This window comes from Erpetoichthys calabaricus, chromosome 4 (genome assembly GCF_900747795.2).
Source record: "Erpetoichthys calabaricus chromosome 4, fErpCal1.3, whole genome shotgun sequence".
NCBI classification, from domain to species: Eukaryota; Metazoa; Chordata; class Cladistia; order Polypteriformes; family Polypteridae; genus Erpetoichthys; species Erpetoichthys calabaricus.
The window spans coordinates 311,235,858-311,256,035 of record NC_041397.2 but is presented as its reverse complement, the minus strand read 5'-3'; positions in this window follow the sequence as shown (position 1 = coordinate 311,256,035).

Sequence of the window (20,178 nt, the reverse complement as noted above, 5' to 3'; positions counted from 1 at the left end):
CAATGGGCCAAAGAACATCTTCACACCTGCCATCCCCCAAAACCATCTGTTAAGGTGGCACTTAGGCAGCTTTGCTGTTCTTCTTTTGGGGGGGGGGGGGGGGGGGGGGGGTTTGAGAGACTTCAGAGAAACATTTATCAAACTTGTTTCAGGCACTTCCCCCAACTCTGTCATAAAATTCACTTTCCTGACTTAGTTTTGCCTAAGCTACAAATAAAGACATACAAAATACTTATCAACTTATATGCAAAATATCACATCACAACAGAGCCTAAACACAAATAGCATGCATTTCAGATTATTTTAAATAAACATAATAATAATAATAAAGTTTGTGAGCCTAAACAGTATGTATTGTCAGACATGTGAGTTTCTCAATGAGAGGGTAATCCTGTCATTAACTTTCCTTCCCTCTTGACCATTTGACTATTTTAAATTAATTAATTAATACTAAAACTACTACTAATAATAATAAAATGTGAGCCTAAAAACAAATAGTATGTATTCCAGACTATTCTAATAAACATAATAGTAATAATAATAATAATAATAATAATAATAATAATAATAATAATAATAATAATAAAGTTTGTGAGCCTAAACAGTATGTATTATCAGACAAGTGAGTTTCTCAATGAGAGGAATGATACAAGGGGTAATGCAGTCATTAACTTTCCTTCCCTCTTGACCATTCGAATGAAGGAGGACATCCAGGAACACCTCAGATGTTTCTTCTGGATGGCAGAAGCCCTGCCTATCAATCCACTACTTAAGGAACAGTCAAGCCAGACCCCAACATTCATTCACAGACCAGTAAATTAAATGTCGAGGAGGAAGCCCTCCTTCTGGGAACCTCTCATAACAGGCCAGAGAAGCCACAGTTACTTTGGCTGGTCCCAAGAGGTTCAACGTTTTTGTTTCACTGCGTCACACTCAATGGGACGTCTGTCCTGGAGATCAGTCCTTAAACTGTTCATACTAAGTACTTGTGGACACCACAGACATCTGGACTTTCTGCCATTCTTCTCTGCAGACCCTCTCAGGCTGTGTCAGGCAGAATGGAGACTACCATCACTGGACGGCTATTTCAAGGTCTCACCAAAGACATTCAAGTCCAGGTTCTGGCTGGCCCCCCCATCAACAAGCCACGTCTGTGTTGTCTTTGGCGGTCCGGAGAAGCCTTCCTTCAGCCCCCTCTAGTCTCCACCATTGGAATGGAATTGCACAGTGGTCTTAGCTTTCCTCCAGACCGGACCCTTAGAACTGAGGTCAGACAGTTCAGTCTTGGTTTTGTCACACCAAAGCCTTTTCGACTCCTTCAGGTGCCATCTTTGGAAACTGGTGGTGGTGGGTGTCCTTCTAGAAGTTTCTCTCTGGTCTCTTCACAGGTTTTCTGGCGTTCAGCCAGGGTGACCATCTGGGTTCTTAGTTATCCGTCTTTACCAGGACCTTTTGTTCCCATCTGCTCTGTCTTGGCTAGGTGGTCAGCTCTAGGAAGAGTCCTGGTTGCTCCAAACGTTTCTTCCATTTGCCAGGGTGCTCTTGGATTCTTCAGTGCTGCAGCCTTTCCAGATGTGTGCTTGGACTTGATCCTGTCACTGAGCTCCACAGGCAGCTCCTTCGACTGCATGACTTGGCTGTTGCTCGCCTGTGTTCCTGCGATGGACTGGTGGGCGCCTTTTTGAATCCTTCTATTTGATTGAGTTGACCACCGGCAGACTCCAAACAAGGTGTAGAAACATCTCAAGGGTGGTGGTGGTCAACAGACTGGGAGGCAGCTGAAGAGTCTGAATCAGATCTGGCCAATCCGTTAGGTGACATGGGCGGCCACCAGGGGGAGTCCTTTAGGTGATGCTGCTCAAGTGGCACATGCAGCAGACCCTCCCACATTTACGGTAAGGACACAGAGGGGCAGACACACCAAGGAGAGCCCACGCCAGCCCACTGAGGGCTCCATGTGGGCCTGGTCCAGCCGTGCTCTCAAAACTTCTCACAATGCGATAGTTCTGTGTGATCCAAGCTTTGTATGAGGGACTTTCATAAAGTTTGCACACTTTTCTATTTTCATTGGAAACGGTGAAGGCGGGCGGGAGGGCGTGTCTGAGAGGGTCATGTGACTGGGAAAATGGAAGGTGACCCGAAGTGATGATGTCATTTGGTTTTTGAAATCCTCCATAAATAGATGGAAAAAAAAAAGTGCGGAAAGTTCTTGAAGGTCCCTCGTCAATTTGACATCTCAAAAAAGTGAAACCTTTCTTGGCAAATTTCTTTGAAGAAAAAACGGGACAAATTACAATCCAGCTGGGATGAGGGGCTTTGTGTCGACAGACAGACATGAAATCAACACACAAAGCCGTCCAGAAAGGTACGAAAATTCCAAAAAAATGGCAGCAAAAACTGAAAAAAAAAACAGAATGGAAGTTAAGAAAATCCAAACCATAGAGTACAAAAGTCAAAATTTAAACAAGCAAAATAAAATAATACAACGAAAAAGGCAAAAGTCAATCCAGATCACGAATTACAAAATGCTAAATAAAAAAACTAAAACAAAGAAAATGAAGAAAGCCAAAATAAAATGACAAATCACGACAAACAAAATCCTCAATTTAAAAGCTGGAAAATCAAAAAGAAACGCGAACAAACCAACTCTTCAAAGAAGCTCCAAATGACTTGTTAGAAAATCCTGAATTTTAACAATGGAAAACAAAAAACTAAATTAGGAAAATGTGAACAAAAAGCCCAAATGAAATCCTCACTTAAAAAGGAAAAAGAAAGATTAACAAAATTAAAATATTAATAATAAAAACAACATTCAAATCACAAACGACAAAATCCTACATGAAAAACAAGTAACAAATAGGGAAAAAAAAAGTCCTAATCACTAATTAATAATCACTACACTAGAATTAAAAAAATAAACTGAAATTAACAAAATGGAAAGGAGAAATCAGAGATTGCAAAATTTTCTTTTTTAAAAATAATGTTAAATAAAAATTGAACTTAACAGGAACCAAAAGGAAAAGCACCATCCAGGTCCGTGTACTTTTTGGTATTTGAAACTTCATTTTAGATGCAAAAACGAAAAAATGAAAATGAAAGGAATTTTCAGATTTTGATTTTTGATTAAAGAATAAAATAAGGGAAAAAAGGTATTTTTTTAATTCAGTGGTAACAAATAGCAGTCATAAACTTAAAATTACACAATTTTCTGGATTTATTTGTGATTCAAATAAAGAAAGTGTTATAGCTCAAAAACAATAAAACAGACACATTTTCGTTGTCTCAAACTGGAGGTACTTCTTCTTTTGCGCGATTTTTGACAACACGTGCGAACAGTCCTCCTCACAACACATCGACCAACGGCCTTGAAGTTACACTGGCATCACCAGAGGATGGACCATTACGTTGTTTTTCGGAACACTAAAAGAGTGACACTCCGGGACGAGGCCATGACTGCAGAAAAACTGAGCCGCTTCTTTCCAGTAAAAATACAAGCTTTGCAAACTTTGCTTCATTGATGTAGCAGTTCTTATATGAACGTTATTGTTGTTACTTACTGTGAAACAGCTACCATTTGGTGATTTCATTTACTAACACTAAGTCTGGCAATTTTTATAGTGCTAGCATTTTGAATGGTTGCTCATTGACTTTTACCGGCTACTATAGCTAGTAAACGTTTCGAGCATTAACTGCGCAAAGTGTAATACATGTTAGGAGAGCAACGTGATTTACAGAAAGTTTTCTTAACATGTGTAACACTTGTCAATGAGCGAACATTCACACATTTACACACATTCAAAATGCTAGCACTATAAAAATTGCCAGACTTAGTGTTAGTAAATGAAATCACCAAATGTTAGCTGTTTCGCAGTAAGTAATAACAATAACTTTCTTAAAAGAACTGCTATATCAATGAAGCAAAGTTTGCAAAGCTTGTATTTTTACCTGAAAGATGCGACTCAGTTTTTCTGCAGTCATGTCCTCGTCCCGGAGTGTCACTCTTTTACTGTTCTGAAAAACAATGTAACAGTCCATCCTCTGCAGATGCCATGCAGTGTAAGTTCAAGGCCGTCGGTCGATGTGTTGTGAGGAGGAGGACTGTTCATACGTGTCGTCAAAAATTGCGCAGAAGAAGAAGTACCTCCGGTTTCAGACAACGAAATTGCATCTGTTTTGTTGTTTTTGAGCTATTACACTTTCACTATTTGAATCACAAATAAATCGAGAAAAGTATATGAAATTTTAAGTTTATCACTTCTATTTGTTACCACAGAATTAAAAAATACCTTATTTTCCCTCATTTCATTGTTTGATCAAAAATCAAAATCTGAAAATTCCTTTCATTTTCGGTTTTTCATTTTTGCTTCTAAAATGAAATTTCAAATACCAAAAAGTACACGGACCGAAAAGCACCATCCACGGCACAAATTTCCAAATTCTAAAGTAAAACATAATTAAAAATTAACATTCAAAAACCCCAAATCCCTCATCAGAAAATCCGACACTTAAACAATGGAAAACAAGAAAACGCTAAACTAGGAAATACAAACTAAAAGCCAAAACTAAATCCAAACCGCTCATCACTTAAAAAAGGAAAAATGTAAAATTAACAAAATGCAAAAGAAAAAAACAAAAAAAAGCAAATCAATATCCAATCACGGGCGGCACGCTGGCACAGTGGGTAGCGCTGCTGCCTCGCAGTTAGGAGACTCGGGTTCGCTTCCCGGGTCCTCCCTGCGTGGAGTCTGCATGTTCTCCCCGTGTCTGCGTGGGTTTCCTCCCACAGTCCAAAGACATGCAAGTTAGGTGGATTGGCGATTCTATATTGGCCCTAGTGTGTGCTGGGTGTGTGTGTGTCCTGCGGTGGGTTGGCACCCTGCCCAGGATTGGTTCCCTGCCTTGTGCCCTGTGTTGGCTAGGATTGGCTCCAGCAGACTTTGGACTGTAGGAGGAAACCCACGCAGACACGGGGAGAACATGCAAACTCCATGCAGGGAGGACCCCAGGAAGTGAAACCCGGGTCTCCTAACTTCGAGGCAGCAGCGCTACCCACTGTGCCACCGTGCCGCCCTCAAAAACAAAATAAAAAGTAAAAATAAAGAAAAACTTTTGAAACCAAATCAAATGTAAATGCCGAGTTGTGACGTCCTTGTAAGTAAGAACACGGCGAGTGTGTGGGGCGCCCGCCCAGTCACCTGCTCTGCCAGTCATTACACCACTGCATTACCCGAGGGTGATCCAGCTCATTGTTGACAACCAGGCCAAGGAGACGCCCATGTAACTGCTGGCTGCGGCAGATGGAGGGTGGGATAGGGCCGCATATCTGTCTCTTTGCCAGCCGGGACCCCGAACTGTGTCGTCATGTGGTGGGTGCGGCCACACGCTGTTACCAACCTGACCTGTGAACGTGAGTCTCTGATCTGATGAGACTAAAACTGAACTCTGGGGTAGAACTTGAGATGTCTGCTGAAGACCCCGCACTGCTCGTCATCCGCTCAATACCATCCCGACAGTGAAGTGTGGTGGTGGCCGCATCATGCTGTGGGTCAGGGGGACCGGTCAGAATTTAGGGTGTGCACACCTCAGACTGGGCCAGAGGCTCAGAGACCCAAAGCCAAGACCACGCTGGAGTGGCTTCACAACACGTCTGTGAGGGTCCTTGACTGGCCCTGACTTACACCCCACAGAACATCTGTGGTCAGACCTCAAAAATGGAAAGCTCAATCAAAATGTCAGGTGTGCCAAGCTTGTAGGGACTTCCCAAGAGGACCACCAAAGGGGCTTTTGCAAAAAGGTTTGAATCAAGGCTCTGACTACTTCTAGGAAGGAGAGATTCCAGGTCGTTATTTTGAATAAATTGGCAGACCTTTCATGTCTTCACATTGTCGTTTTGCATTATTGAGAGTAGACTGACGGGCAGGAGTGGCAAGTGAATCCATTGGCAAACACATAAAAGTACAGCATAACAAAGTGGGGCAGAAAGTGAAATGGGTCGGAGTGCTTGAAGTGAATCCACGTTAAACGAAGGTAACTTTTCAAGGTAAGAATCACAGAAGGCCTCTGATTTTAATGGGGGATTGAAATTAGGAGAATAACTGGTGACCCCTAAACAAGCTCTGGCCAAGATACAAGGGGATGAGAAAGGGGCGCCAAAATAAAAAAAAAGAAAAACGTGTCATCTTCAAAGAAAAGAAAGAAAATTAGAAATCCAAAAAGAAAAAGACACAACACTCTAGACGCCTCTCTCAGCATGAAGGGCGCTATAAAAAAAGGGGTCACCCCCCAAATCCCCCACCTACCCACCAGCCACCATTCATGTTGGCATCTAAGCATTTCGCAAAGTGAGAGTGAGAGAGAGGCCTTCTGTCAAGTAATTGGTAGAAGATTCGCTCCCAGACGTCATTGTGTGGCACGTTGGCAGCCCTCTGTGATGCCCGCCGACCCTGGCGACTCTTTTTCCTTCACGTCTTCATAATTAATCAGACGGATTGCTTTAATTGCACCCAAAGTGGCGCCACTTCTCTTTAGTGTGTCACATTTGAGGTTGCGGAGGGGATTTCCCTTAACGGAGGTGGGTGGGGTTGGCAGGCTGGCATGACCCCTTGAACCCCCCCAACACACACACACACACACACATACACCCCCCGCCGGCCCTATTAGTAATCTCACCCGAGGATCAGAGACATGCTCTGCAGATCCAGCCTTTCCGATAATTAGATAACAGAAAGAGAGGGTCCTGAGGGGGCCACATTTCAAAATGGTAATTAAGGTTTCCTCCATGGGGACGGCCCAGCCGGAAGTGGGCTTCTACCCACAATGCCCCTCGGTGTGGGACTGAGACAGCGCAGAGTCAGGCTGTGCTTCATGAGCGGTCTTGGGTGGGCTGGCTCTGCTATGCCAGCCAGGACTGGTTCTGGACTTGCGCCCAGTGCACCTCCACTCCCTGATAATGGACTTGAATATCCATGGCTGGTGTATCTTCATCTTCTTTCCAGGGCTCAGTGGTCTCTACTTGACTCTCACGAAATGCCCAAATGGCTGAAAAGCCCATGAAATGAAGTGATAAGTCTAACAATGCAACTTCACAGCTCCAAAGATATGGTGGGCCGGGTGCAGACCACCGTCTCCTCACCGACTTATTTATTTATGCCTGTGGGTAATTGGAATGAAGGAATGAAGCTAATGGTGGCGCAGTGGTAGCGCTGCTGCCTCACAGTTAGAAGACCTGTGGTTCGCTTCCCGGGTCCTCCCTGCGTGTAGTTTGCATGTTCTCCCCGTGTCAGTGTGGGTTTCCTCCCACAGTCCAAAGACATGCAGGTGAGGTGGATTGGCGATTCTAAATTGGCCCTAGTGTGTGCTTGGTGTGTTTGTGTGTGTCCTGCAGTGGGTTGGCACCCTGCCCGGGATTGGTTTGTGCCCTGTGTTGGCTGGGATTGGCTCCAGCAGACCCCTGTGACCCTGTGTTTGGATTCAGCGGGTTGGAAAATGGATGGTTGGAATGAAGCTGAGGGGCTTGATCCCCCCCCCCCCCACCAGAGGGGGCACTGCCTCATTGGCATGGGGTGCAGGGTCCATCTGCTCAACATGTGTATTTTCATAACTAACCGAGACCCCAGTCTGTCGGGGTCATGGGTAAGGGGGGTGCACACTTCTTTGTGGGTGGTCTTGCCTGCGTGATGCGCTCTGGGTCAGATGCATGCTACCTGCTGCATGAAGGAGACACAACTGGTATTGTGACATGAAAATGATACAAAGAAATGCTGGTCTCGAGACCCCGGGCACCCACTGGGTGGGAGATGGGGGTGCGGTGGGTGTTTCTGCTTACCAAGCCGGCCAATGGAAAAGGGAGATAAACAGGTAGGGGGCAGCAGTTAGTGCAGAGATTTGGGGCTCAAAGTAGATGAGGGTCTACTATCTGAAGAGTGCCATTCCTATCTGTCTGCGATATAGCGCCTTTCACATTTACTGACCTATAGTGGCTTTCTGTTTATCTGATATAAGGTGCACAGAGCAGTCAGACTGCATGCACATAGAGAATGAACAGGACAGCAATGGAGGGGGGCGGTGGGGGGGCAACCGAAGCAAAAGATCTGCTCGGACCCTCCGGCCATCTGCTTCAGGACCTGCAGAGTCCAAGAACACAAAAGGAAGGAATAAGGAGTTGTCAGGTGCAGAGATAGATAGATAGATAGATAGATAGATAGATAGATAGATAGATAGATAGATAGATAGATAGATAGATAGATAGATAGATAGATAGATAGATAGATAGATAGATAGATAGATAGATAGATAGATAGATAGTGTGGCACGCGGCTGGGGGTGGCACCCAGCCAGGACGCCCAGGAGGACAGGAGGAGGGCTCATGCCTCCTCCGGACCATGAGGGGGCGACTGCCCTGGTTCCTTTGGGGGCCATGGGTACAGAGCTAGGAAGCTCAACCCTGTAGGGGCCTGTGGTCACGGCCAGGGGGCGCCCCAGTGCCTGCAGAGCCCTGGATCTCAGCACTTCCGCCACACGCGGCTGGAGTTAAGAAGACTGGGGACACCTAGAGGGCTTCCAGGAGCACAGCTGGCACTTCCGCCACACAGGGAGTGTCCGCGGAGGAGTGTCTGGAAGCACCTGGAGCCCATGTGGACGTGTATAAAAGGGGCCGCCTCCCTGCAAATGAGGACTGGAGTCGGGTGGAGTTGTGTTGGAGAGGAGTGGAGGCGGCCTGAAGAAGGAAGGCACTGGAAGGAGAGGCCTGGACTTTGGGGGATTGGTGCTGGACGGCACTGGGTTTGTGCAGTGACTTTTGTAAATAGTGTAAATAATAACCGTGTGTTGGGTGACATAACGATGTCCGTCTGTCTGTGTCCGGGCTGCTTCTCACAATAGATAGATAGATAGATAGATAGATAGATAGATAGATAGATAGATAGATAGATAGATAGATAGATAGATAGATAGATAGATAGATAGATAGATAGATAGATAGAGTGAAAGGCACTATATAATAGATAGATAGATAGATAGATTTGGAGTGTGGAAGAGGGGTGAAGAAGAGAGTGCAGGCAGGGTGGAGTGGGTGGAGAAGAGTGACAGGAGTGATTTGTGACAGACGGGTATCAGAGAGAGTGACCATGAAGGTCTACAGGACAGTAGTGAGATCAGCTGTGTTGTATGGGTTAGAGACGGCGGCACAGGAGACAGAGCTGGAGGTGGCAGAGTTAAAGAAGTTAAGATTGGCATTGGGTGTGACGAGGATGGACAGGATTAGAAATGAGGACATTAGAGGGTCAGCTCAGGTTGGACGATTGGGAGACAAAGTCAGAGAGGTGAGATTATGTTGGTTTGGACATGTGCAGAGGAGAGATGCATGCTGGGTATAATGAGAGAAGGGTACTAAGGATAGAGCTGCCAGGTAAGAGAAGATGAGAAGAGGAAGGCCTAAGTGAAGGTTTATGGATGTGGTGAGAGAGGACATGCAGGTGATGGGTGTGACAGAGCAAGATGACGAGGACAGGAAGATATGGAGAAGATGATCAGCTGTGGTGACTCCTAACGGAAGCAGCTGAACAATGAAGGAGAAGAAGTAGAAGAAGTAAGGCGTACTGGTCTGTCATTACTGTTTTTTCTCTCCCTTTGTAACTTTCCAGTGCTCAGTTGCCTCTCCCTTCTCGAGTGTCTGCTCCTAAGAGTTTACAGGCGGCGTCTTTCACTCCTTTCAGTATTTTGATTACAGTCTCCTCAGGCCCAGGGGTTTCACGTACTGAGACCCTGAAGCCCACTCTCTCTACAAAACCAGAGTTTGCTTTGTCGTCCGCACAGGGCAATCTTTGTTTCTTCCTTTACAGATATTTGGGTGAAACGTTTCTTTGGTTTGTTTGTAATGTAATTCACTTACTGTACTTAGTGTTGGTCATCAGTTCAATAATGTTGATCATATAACAGGTACGTCACATAATAGGTCACATTGTGCATAATGTAGGTCATGTGTTCAACGACCTGAAAACATCGATGTAGTTAATTTACTGTAATTAATGTAAGTCATCACTGTAATGTCAGCCCTAAAACTGGTCATGTAAGTCATAACTGACCATGTGGTGTATATTGTAGATCATAGGTTCATTGACCTGAAACAAATTAATGTAATTCATTCCCTGTAATTAATTAAAGTAATTAATACAGTAATTACACTGTCAATTATTTTTAGAGTGCCAATATGGGGCATGGGTTGACATCGGAGTGCCAGTCTAAATGCCTCTCTGTACATGTAAACCGCTGACTCAGGTGTCATTTAAACAGCACAGATGTCACATTCACCAATTCCACCTCGCACGTGAAGACCCCTATGGCCTCCACACTTATGCCAGGCTTCAGAATGTGGCTATTGTGTGATGCCCCTCAAAAGGGTGTTGTATGAGAGCCCCGCGCGTCTGACGGGATTTTTAGATTCTTGTTTGCCACTGAATCCCCCTGATGACTTCAAGCAAGGCTCGGTCACGAGAGCAATCAGTGGGATCGCCTGCTGCCAACTCTGAGAAGAGTTGTGCCAGGATCACCTTGTCAGATCCAAAGGTAGAGACCCCTGAGACTTTTCTAACAACTCATGTACACACAACATCAGGCAATCATCACATTTTTAAAGCCTCATTCCATCTCCTTAAATCTGTACAGAACCAAATGGACTTGTCCAGTTTAGTGACCAATACACCTGGACTGCGCCATTCACATTCACTTTTTCTTCAATGGAATGGGGAAGAAAACGAGTCCAATGAGAAGTTACTACTCAGGAGAAAATGAATTGAACTGTCTGTTTGGCAGCAGCCCACTGAGCTGAGCGAACATAGCAGGATACTTTTAGCAGACATAAGACCCCCAGTTAAGGTAATGGAAGCCCCCCATTCCTATGCTCGATGCCTTAACATGTTTTGCAGATCCAGGGAAGTGTAGCATGTGAGCCATTTCTACCATCTTTGTTGTCTTCTTTTTCTGTCTTGTGAAGGACTGCAGGGTGGCGAGGCACATCACAAAGGGATTTTATTCCCTCCCATCCAGAAACTGACACGGACCACCACTTGGATGGAATATCACATTGGAGTTTGGGAGTTGGTGTTAACCACTGCCTAGATGGGATGCCAGGAAACCACCTTGGAGTTGGATTTGACTACTGTCCAAATAGGAGGTGAAAGAGCCACCTGGCAGTTGGTGTGAACCACTACCCTGATGGGATGCCAAGGAGCCACAAATGAGTTGACGTGGACCACTGCCTGGAATGGATGCCATTGAGCATTCTGAGGCTTGATCGTGACCACTGCCTGGAAGAAATACCTTAGAGCCATCTGATATCTGGTCCAGACCACTCCTTAGATGGGATGCCCAGGAGCCACCCAGGAGTTGGCATGGATCTCTGCCTAGATGGGATGCCAAGGAGCCATCTGATGTTGGTTTAGAATGCAGCCTGGACAAGAATCCAAAAGCCATCTTGAAGTGGAATGCTGCCCAGATTGGATGTGAAAGATCTGCCCGGGAGTTGGCATGGACCTCTGCCCAGATGAGATGCCATGGAGACATTCAGTAGTTGGCTTCTGCCACTGCCTAGATGGGGTGCCAAGAGCCATCTTGGAGTGGGAGCAGACCACGGCACAGATGGGATGTAAAAGAACCACCCAAGCATTTGTCTGGTCCTTCCCGCAAATAGGATGCCAACGGGGTTACCCAGGAGTTGGCATGGACCACTGCCCAGACAGGATGCCAGGAAGCTGGTATGGCCCACTGCCCAGATGAGATGTCAAGAAGCCACCCAAGATTTGGAATAGACCACTGCCTGGACAGGATACCAAGGAGACATCTGGGGGCCGATCTGGACCACTGCCTGGATGATGATGCCCAAGTGAAACTCAGGAGATGCTGCGCACCACTTCCTGAAACGGGATGCCAAAGAGCTTCCTGGGAATTACAGGAGGTCAGATGGTTTGTAGTAAGCTGCTGGAGGAGGCCAAAAGCCAATGGTCAGTCAGCTATTGGTCCTTCAAGGAGCCCCCCTAAAGGGGCTTTGAGGGCACATCTTGGCTTTAATGGCTCAACGCTTTGGACGTCTTCCAGGGTCAGCCTTTAAAAAGGCCTCAGGGTTGAGAAAGGAGTAGAAGAAAGATTTCATGTGGAGAGGAAGAGGGTGAAGAAGAGGAGGAGAAGGAAGATGCAAGACTGCGTTGTGTACCCCTTTCCTGTCTCTGTGTAAGCCTGTGCCCACTTTTCACCTGCAGTAGCCGCCCCCCTTTTGTCACTAGAGTTGTGGCATCTCAGCGCCCTTCTTTGTTTGGTGTCTGCTCAAGAGCGCCCCTAATAGACACATCAGTCTGCAATTGTTGGGGAGCAACGGGGATGAAGTCTTCATGCCGGCCATCGATGGTGGTGTGGATGAGCAGAACGTTTTACAAAACTGAGGTGAGGCAAATGGCTCATGGTGGGCCTTGTATTGAAAGGCGCTATATAGATAAAGATGGGCTCATTCATTTAACCTCTCATGTGGTTAAAGTGTGAATCTGTAAAATGTCCACCGTTGGGAATAGCTTATCAATCAGCCAATCAATCGATTAATCCATGTGATTATGGGGTGCCAATCAGTTAATCGTAAGAACCTATGAAATTAGAGGAGACCCTTCAGCCCATCCAGCCCGTCTGTTTGGCTCCTAGCTAAGCTGTCCCCCATATCTCATCATCCAGACTCTTCTTAAAGGTTCTCAAGGCTTCCACTTCAGCTCCATGTCGTGGTAGTTTGTTTCAGAGTCCCAAAATGCTTCCCTGGCTTCAGTCCCCTTAGTCTCCACTAGGTGTCCTCGAGTACCTGATTCACCTTTAAGCTCAAAGGCCTTCTCTTTTATTGAAGTCTTGGAGGATGTAAAAGACCCGAGTCACAATAACAGAACACAGACATCGAGAAAGGTTTGGAGCAGACCCCCCCGACCACACACCCCCGTGCAGAAGAGAGCAGCCAAGTGCATCATGGGACATAAGGACACGTCCTATTGTGACAGACTCTGAATGTTAAACCTGTTTAGTCTCAAACAGCGGACATCATGTGGGGACCTCATCCAGGTGTCACACAGACCAGGGGGCAGCGAGGGGCACTCACTTTCTTTCTCAATCCCTTGCTGACCATTCATGGTTCCATCCACTGATGACGTCACTTACGTTTTTTTTTGGTGCCACGGATGATGTCACTTCCGGTTTCCGGTGCCACTGGTGGCATAATTTCCGGTTTCCACATCACTGATGATGTCACTTCCGGTTTCCACACCACTGATGATGTCACTTCCAGTTCCAGTGCCACTGATGGCACCACTTCTGGTCTCGGCACCACTGGTGCCATCACTTCCGGTTTCAGCATATAAAGCCACCATCTTTAACAACCAAAAGCCAGTTCTGTTTTTGGACTCGGACTTGTGAACATCCCGCAATTACTTAACCCTTTTGCAGCCAAGGCACATTATACCAGTGGCTGCTCCAAACCTTTTTGAAGACTTTTTGTCATTTTCGGGACACCATCCATCCATCCATCCATCTATCAATCAACTTGTATGATTAAGGAGTGAAACTATGAAGTGAAAGACAGCTTAACAATCAATAAATCAATCAATCAATCAATCAATCAACTCTCATGGGTAAGGTGTTAAACTATAAAGTATACATTGTTAAAAACGGCTAATCAATCAATCAATCAATCAATCAATCAATCAATGTGGTTAAGGAGTTAATCTGTAAAGTATACTTTGTTAAAGATGGCTTAACGGGCAACAAATCAATCAATGAATTGACTCCTGTGGAGTGTATTGTGCTAACGATGGCTCATCAATCAGTCAATCAACCAAACAAGTCATGTGGTTGAGGAACGAAGCTGTAAATAGTGCTCTGTTAAAAAACGAATTAACAGCATATCAATCAATCAATCAGTCAATCAATCAATCAATCAATCAATTAATCAATCAATCAGGGCTAAGCTCAGACCTCATCTTTGATTTTTCTATCCCACCTATGGCACTGAGCAGGGTCAACCGGTGACATTGGTGACATTTCCTATGACAGGAGCTGACGGGTGATGATGATGATAACCTGAGGATGATCCCTTTAGTGTCATGGGCACTCTGTCTTGTAAACCACATCGACTTTGACAAATACACAAAATACCTCCAGACCCCCAATCCCCTCCCCAACCCCCCCTTCATCCACTGCCTTCATCCAGGTACCGGATAGTTGGGCCGATCAAGCTAACACAATCAGTCTAGAGATAGTGACGGGGTGCTGTGGTGGGCATTGCTTTGTTTTCGATCCTGTGCCCCTGCTTTGTGGAATCTCCCTGTGTTGTGCCAGGTCTTCTCTCCCACATTCACACAGATCAATATAGTTGGCATCTTTAAATAACCCCTGTATGTGTGAGTGGGCCCTGTGATGGACCGGCACCAATCCTAGGTCTGAGATACCTTACAATAGCCCCCCGCCACATTAATATTAACATTAACAGAACAATACAAATCACATACAAGAAAATGAATAATACTCATTGAAAAGATATGTTTATAACAGGAGTTTGAAATTAGTAATAGATAGTTATTTATTAAATATTTATGTATTTATTTAGTCAGTCAGTCATTATCCAACCTGCTATATCCTAACACAGGGTCATGGGGGTCTGCTGGAGCCAATCTCAGCTAACACAGGGCAGGAACAAATCCTGGGCAGGGCACCAACCCACCGCAGGGCATACACACCCACACACCAAGCACACACTAGGGACAATTTAGAATCACCAATGCACCTTACCTGCATGTCTTTGGACTGTGGGAGGAAACCGGAGCTCCTGGAGACACAGGGAGAACATGCAAACTCCACGCAGGGAGGAACTGGGAAGCGAACTCAGGTCTCCTAACTGCGAAGCAGCAGCACTACCACTGCGCCACCGTGCTACCCCTTTATTTATTGAATATTTATTTGAAAGCACCTTGTATCTTTGTATAGGGTCCTTTCTCCATTTATCTATTTTATTATATCCATCCATCTATCCATCCATTTTCCAACCCGCTGAATCCGAACACAGGGACACGGGATTTATATTATATGTCCCTTTTTAATATTGACTTTAATATCTAAATTTCCATTTTATTATAGTGCCTTTAATAGATCAGTTTATCATATGGCACTCGTTCAATCGATCATAGAGTGCTTTACATAACTGTCTGTTTAATTAGCTCCTGGCATTTGTGTATATATACAGAATATATATAGTGCCTTTCACATCTATCTATCTATCTATCTATCTATCTATCTATCTATCTATCTATCTATCTATCTATCTATCTATCTATCTATCTTATATAGTGCCTTTCACACCTTCCTGTCTCATTCTCTTTTCCTCCTCTTCCTCAGTTAGTGTTCCAGTTCCTCAGGACTAAACATCCCCTAAACACACACACACACACACTTACCTTTTCTCCGCAGCCAAATGACCACAATGCTCAGTTTTGACGTCTTTCTTCTGGTCTTCGTGAACTTGGATGCTTTTCTAGAATTTCAGCTTCTCGGTTCAGGATGGACACCTCTGGAGTTCTGAGCCCCTTTTTGGTGATGTCACCTGTGCTCCCCAGGAGGTGCACTGAGCTTTGACAAGTAGCAATAACAGTGAATGCCAAGTCACAGGTCACTTGTGTTTGCTCTTATATGGGCACACCCAATACCAGAGTACTGGGCACTGCCACCCTGGCACAGGCTGCATTCCAAGGCCATGTTCAGCACTAACAGGAGACAATTATAATCACAACTAGCATTTTAAAGTGTTTTGCGTGGTATAAATGTTAAACTTTTATCTTGTTCTATTAACTTTTAAATTTGAAAAAGTGATGGACAGCTTTGTGAACGGCGCTATAAAGCATAAGCGTAGCTAATTCATATGTTAATAGTCCCACAAAAACAAATACGATACTGCGATCGGTTTGTACCACCCCCAACCCCGGCCCCAACCCTCACGACCCGAAGTGCCAGGCTTGTTTACTAAAGCCCACCAGGTCAAGTGTGGGGTCGGCCTGTGCGCATAAAGCGCGGGGAAAACTGAACACGTGAGCTGAAGGAATGACGTGCGCTGTCCGGCCGAGCCGCCCGCCCGCCCGCTGCGCTCGAGTGCCGAACCGCTGCTGGGCCGTCAGTTCTAATAAGTCGACAAAGGGCAGGCCCGCGGTGACTCGCATTAGCTCAGCGGGACCCGGCAGTGGGCGGCATCCTAGTCGAAAAGGGGCACCGCGAACGCATCCATTAGTTCTCCTGGGCCTCCCTGGGCTCTCCTGTTCTCTTAATACACTCAGGTTGGGCTTTATGTCGAGTGGACTCCCCCGGCTCAGCTGTCGTCAGCCCACCGACGCTTCCACCTCAGCACGCACACACACACATACTCACCCCCCAACACGCAGCCGGGACGGCTTTTCAAATCTTTGTGCGCTTGAATGCCCCGCAGAAAGGGCCGCCGCATTTCCTGATGAATCGGGCTCATTGCGGCTCATAAAGGCTGTGGATGTCATTCCACGACCACCTGCTGGCACATTTAATCAGTCTGCGCTTAGCCAGGGAGAGGAAGAGGGGGTCGGGGATGGGGGGGATTGGTTTTGGGTCGCATCTGAGCCAAGGTTTAAGGAGAGCGCGAAAGAAAGAGGGACAGAAAATATTCACAGAATATAGTGGGAAATGGAGGGGGGGCGAGCGGCCTGGGACACCGCGGGCGGGGAAAAAGGGGGATGATTGGGGGGGTTAGGGGCAAACTGTCCGAAGTAAAGACACCTCATACTCGGGGGAGGGGGTGTCACGGCGTCAAGAGAAGCAGTTAAGGAAGGCAAGTGGCAGACCTGCTGAACAATGCAGGCGATTATCTATATGATAGATAGATAGATAGATAGATAGATAGATAGATAGATAGATAGATAGATAGATAGATAGATAGATAGATAGATAGATAGATAGATAGTGAAAGGCACTATATAGTAGATAGTGTGAAAGGTAGCCCGGACACAGACAGACGGACACCATTCTTAAGTCCACCACACGTTTATTGTACATATTTACAATGTCCATAAGTGCACAAACCCAGTGCCTCCAGCACCAATCGCCCCAAAGTCCAGGCTCTCTTCCAGTGCCTGCTTCCTTCAGGCCACCTCCACTCTCCTTCACTCTGAACCTTGTCCACTCCTCGCCCAACTCCAGTCCATTGATTGGAGGGAGGCGGCCCCTTTTATACATGCCCGGATGGGCTCCAGGTGCTTTCCCGACACTCCTCTGAGGACACTCCCCTGTGTGGCGGAAGTGCCAGCTGTGCTCCCGGAAGACCTCTGGGTGTCCCCAGTCTTCTTCCCCTCAGCACTTCCTGGTGTGGCGGAAGTGCTGGGGCCCAGGTCCTTCAGGCAGGCGGACGCCCCCTGGCGGTGACCATGGGCCCCTACAGGATTTGGCTTCCAAGCCCTGTATCCATGGCCCCCAATACAACCAGGGCGGACACCCCCCCACGCGGTCTGGAGGAGGAATGAGCCTTCCTCCTGTCTTCCTGGGCGTCCCGGCTGGGTGCCACCCCCAACCGCGTGCCACAATAGATAGATAGATAGATAGATAGATAGATAGATAGATAGATAGATAGATAGATAGATAGATAGATAGATAGTGTAAGGCGTTATATGATAGATAGATAGATAGATAGATAGATAGATAGATAGATAGATAGATAGATAGATAGATAGATAGATAGATAGATAGATAGTGTAAGGTGTTATATGATAGATAGATAGATAGATAGATAGATAGATAGATAGATAGATAGATAGATAGATAGATAGATAGATAGATAGATAGATAGATAGATAGATAGATAGATAGTGTAAGGCGTTATATGATAGATAGATAGATAGATAGATAGATAGATAGATAGATAGATAGATAGATAGATAGATAGATAGATAGATAGATAGATAGATAGATAGATAGTGTAAGGCGTTATATGATAGATAGATAGATAGATAGATAGATAGATAGATAGATAGATAGATAGATAGATAGATAGATAGATAGATAGATAGATAGATAGATAGATAGTGTAAGGAGTTATATGATAGATAGATAGATAGATAGATAGATAGATAGATAGATAGATAGATAGATAGATAGATAGATAGATAGATAGATAGATAGATAGTGTAAGGCGTTATATGATAGATAGATAGATAGATAGATAGATAGATAGATAGATAGATAGATAGATAGATAGATAGATAGATAGATAGATAGATAGATAGTGAAAGGCACTATATAATAGATATCTTTCACGTGTGTTAAAGAGGAGGAGTGGCAAAAGGGGCCGTGCAGGATGGCTGACCTCTTTAATTACCCTATTGGCCTTTCTGAGGGAATGAGTGTTGTGTATGTCCTGAACATAAGACATCTGGGCACTAGTAATATTCTGTGCCACCCTCTCCACCCACCATTGTGCCCTGTAGCCCTGGTCTGAGCAGGCATCATGCCACGATGTGAGGATAAGGATGGGCTCCACTATGAAAATTACTGGCTTGTAGCTCACATCGCGGAGAGTAGAAGGGCTGGTTAACCTTCTTGACTAGAGCTGGCATGTGCTGTGCCCACTTCACGTCATCAGTGATAGTTTCCTCAAGGAATTTAAAGCTGCCCACCCTCTTAACAGCATCTCCTGAGATGCTGATGGCAGTGTGATCTGCCTTCTTCTTTCCCAAGTGTCCGATCGGCTTATTGGTTTTGCTGGTCAGATTGGTTTCCACTTTGCCTCTTCTCTGTAAGCTGCTTCATCATTTTTTTGTGATCAGGCCTATTGTGGTGGTGCCATCATCCAGTGTAATGCTAGTGCAGGTGTTGTGTTTGGCCACACAGTCATAGAAGGGGGCTCAGCGTAACTCCCTGTGGAGTGCCCACACTGGGAGTCTGCATATAGGGTGTGATGCTGCCAGTCCACACATGGTGATGTCTGTTGGTTGGGAAGTCCAAATCAGTTTTCTGAGGGTGGCACTGAGTCCTAAATTGACGAGTTAGGTGGTCAGCTTTGCTGGTTCAGCTGTGTTAAAGGTTAAGCTGCAGTACATAAAAAGGTGTGCCAGGGTATTATGAAGTTGAGGGTTGTGGCTCCCTCTATGAAGATGTGCCAGGTTGGCATAGTGGTTAAGGATTTGAAGCCCTGGGGTTTTAGATTCAAGTTCCACTACTGGCACTGTGGCACCTGTCTGTGTGCCAACTGGACAAACAAAAGAAAATTAAAGCAGTTACCTCTCAAAAGTTGTAAGTCGCTTTGGCTGAAGGTGTCAACCCAATAAGTAAATGTGCATGCAGAGGTGGTGCAGACTATCTGGAATATTCCATTTAATGTGTCCCAGTGCCAGCCTCTCCCAATCCAGTGCTAGGATCTGAACCCGGGCACTCGACAGCCACATGAGCCACACTTTCTGCTGTTCAGTTCCTGTTGCTTGCTGCTATTTGACTCTCCTAGTGAGGTGACGGTCACTTCATAGGCCCAGAGAATGGCCGCTTTGTAAATCCGTGCCCAGCCTCAGACTCTTTTATTTGCACATCAGCCAGCAGGTGGGCAGGTAGGCAGCCCCACTTCATTCACGACGTTTTGCTTTTCTTTGCTCTTCTTTTCTTCTGTCGCTTCTGCGGCTTGAGGCTCTTTGTGGAGAGCCGCCATCCCACGCAGTCTCGCCCGGTCGTGTTTGGAAGCCGAGACGCTCTCTTCGGGAAGCGTTGTTTTCAAGCCTTTGGCACGAAGCTGTCTAGCATTTCAATATCATCAGACACGCGGTGGTTGTCCTCACTTTATCGAGGCGGCGATGGCGCGCTTTTGTCTTCAGACGCGTCCGCAGCTTGGCTGACTCATTCACTTCTCCCTCGTCTCGGCTCTCGTGGCGATGGACAGCCTGCCCGCCGTGCCACAGAACTTCCTAACCACTTGTCTGGATCCCTACTTTGGCTCCTGCTTGCTGACTTTTTATAATTAAATGGTGCGGATGGAAGAGCCCCTATACTGCAGTAAAGTGTGATCGGCAGGTGAAGACCACCCTCTGTCATTAAATGAAAGTAACTTACAAAGCACATGTTGGCATCTCTGGAGGCTACAGACCTCCAGCGTCACCTCAGGTGGGCTGCCTA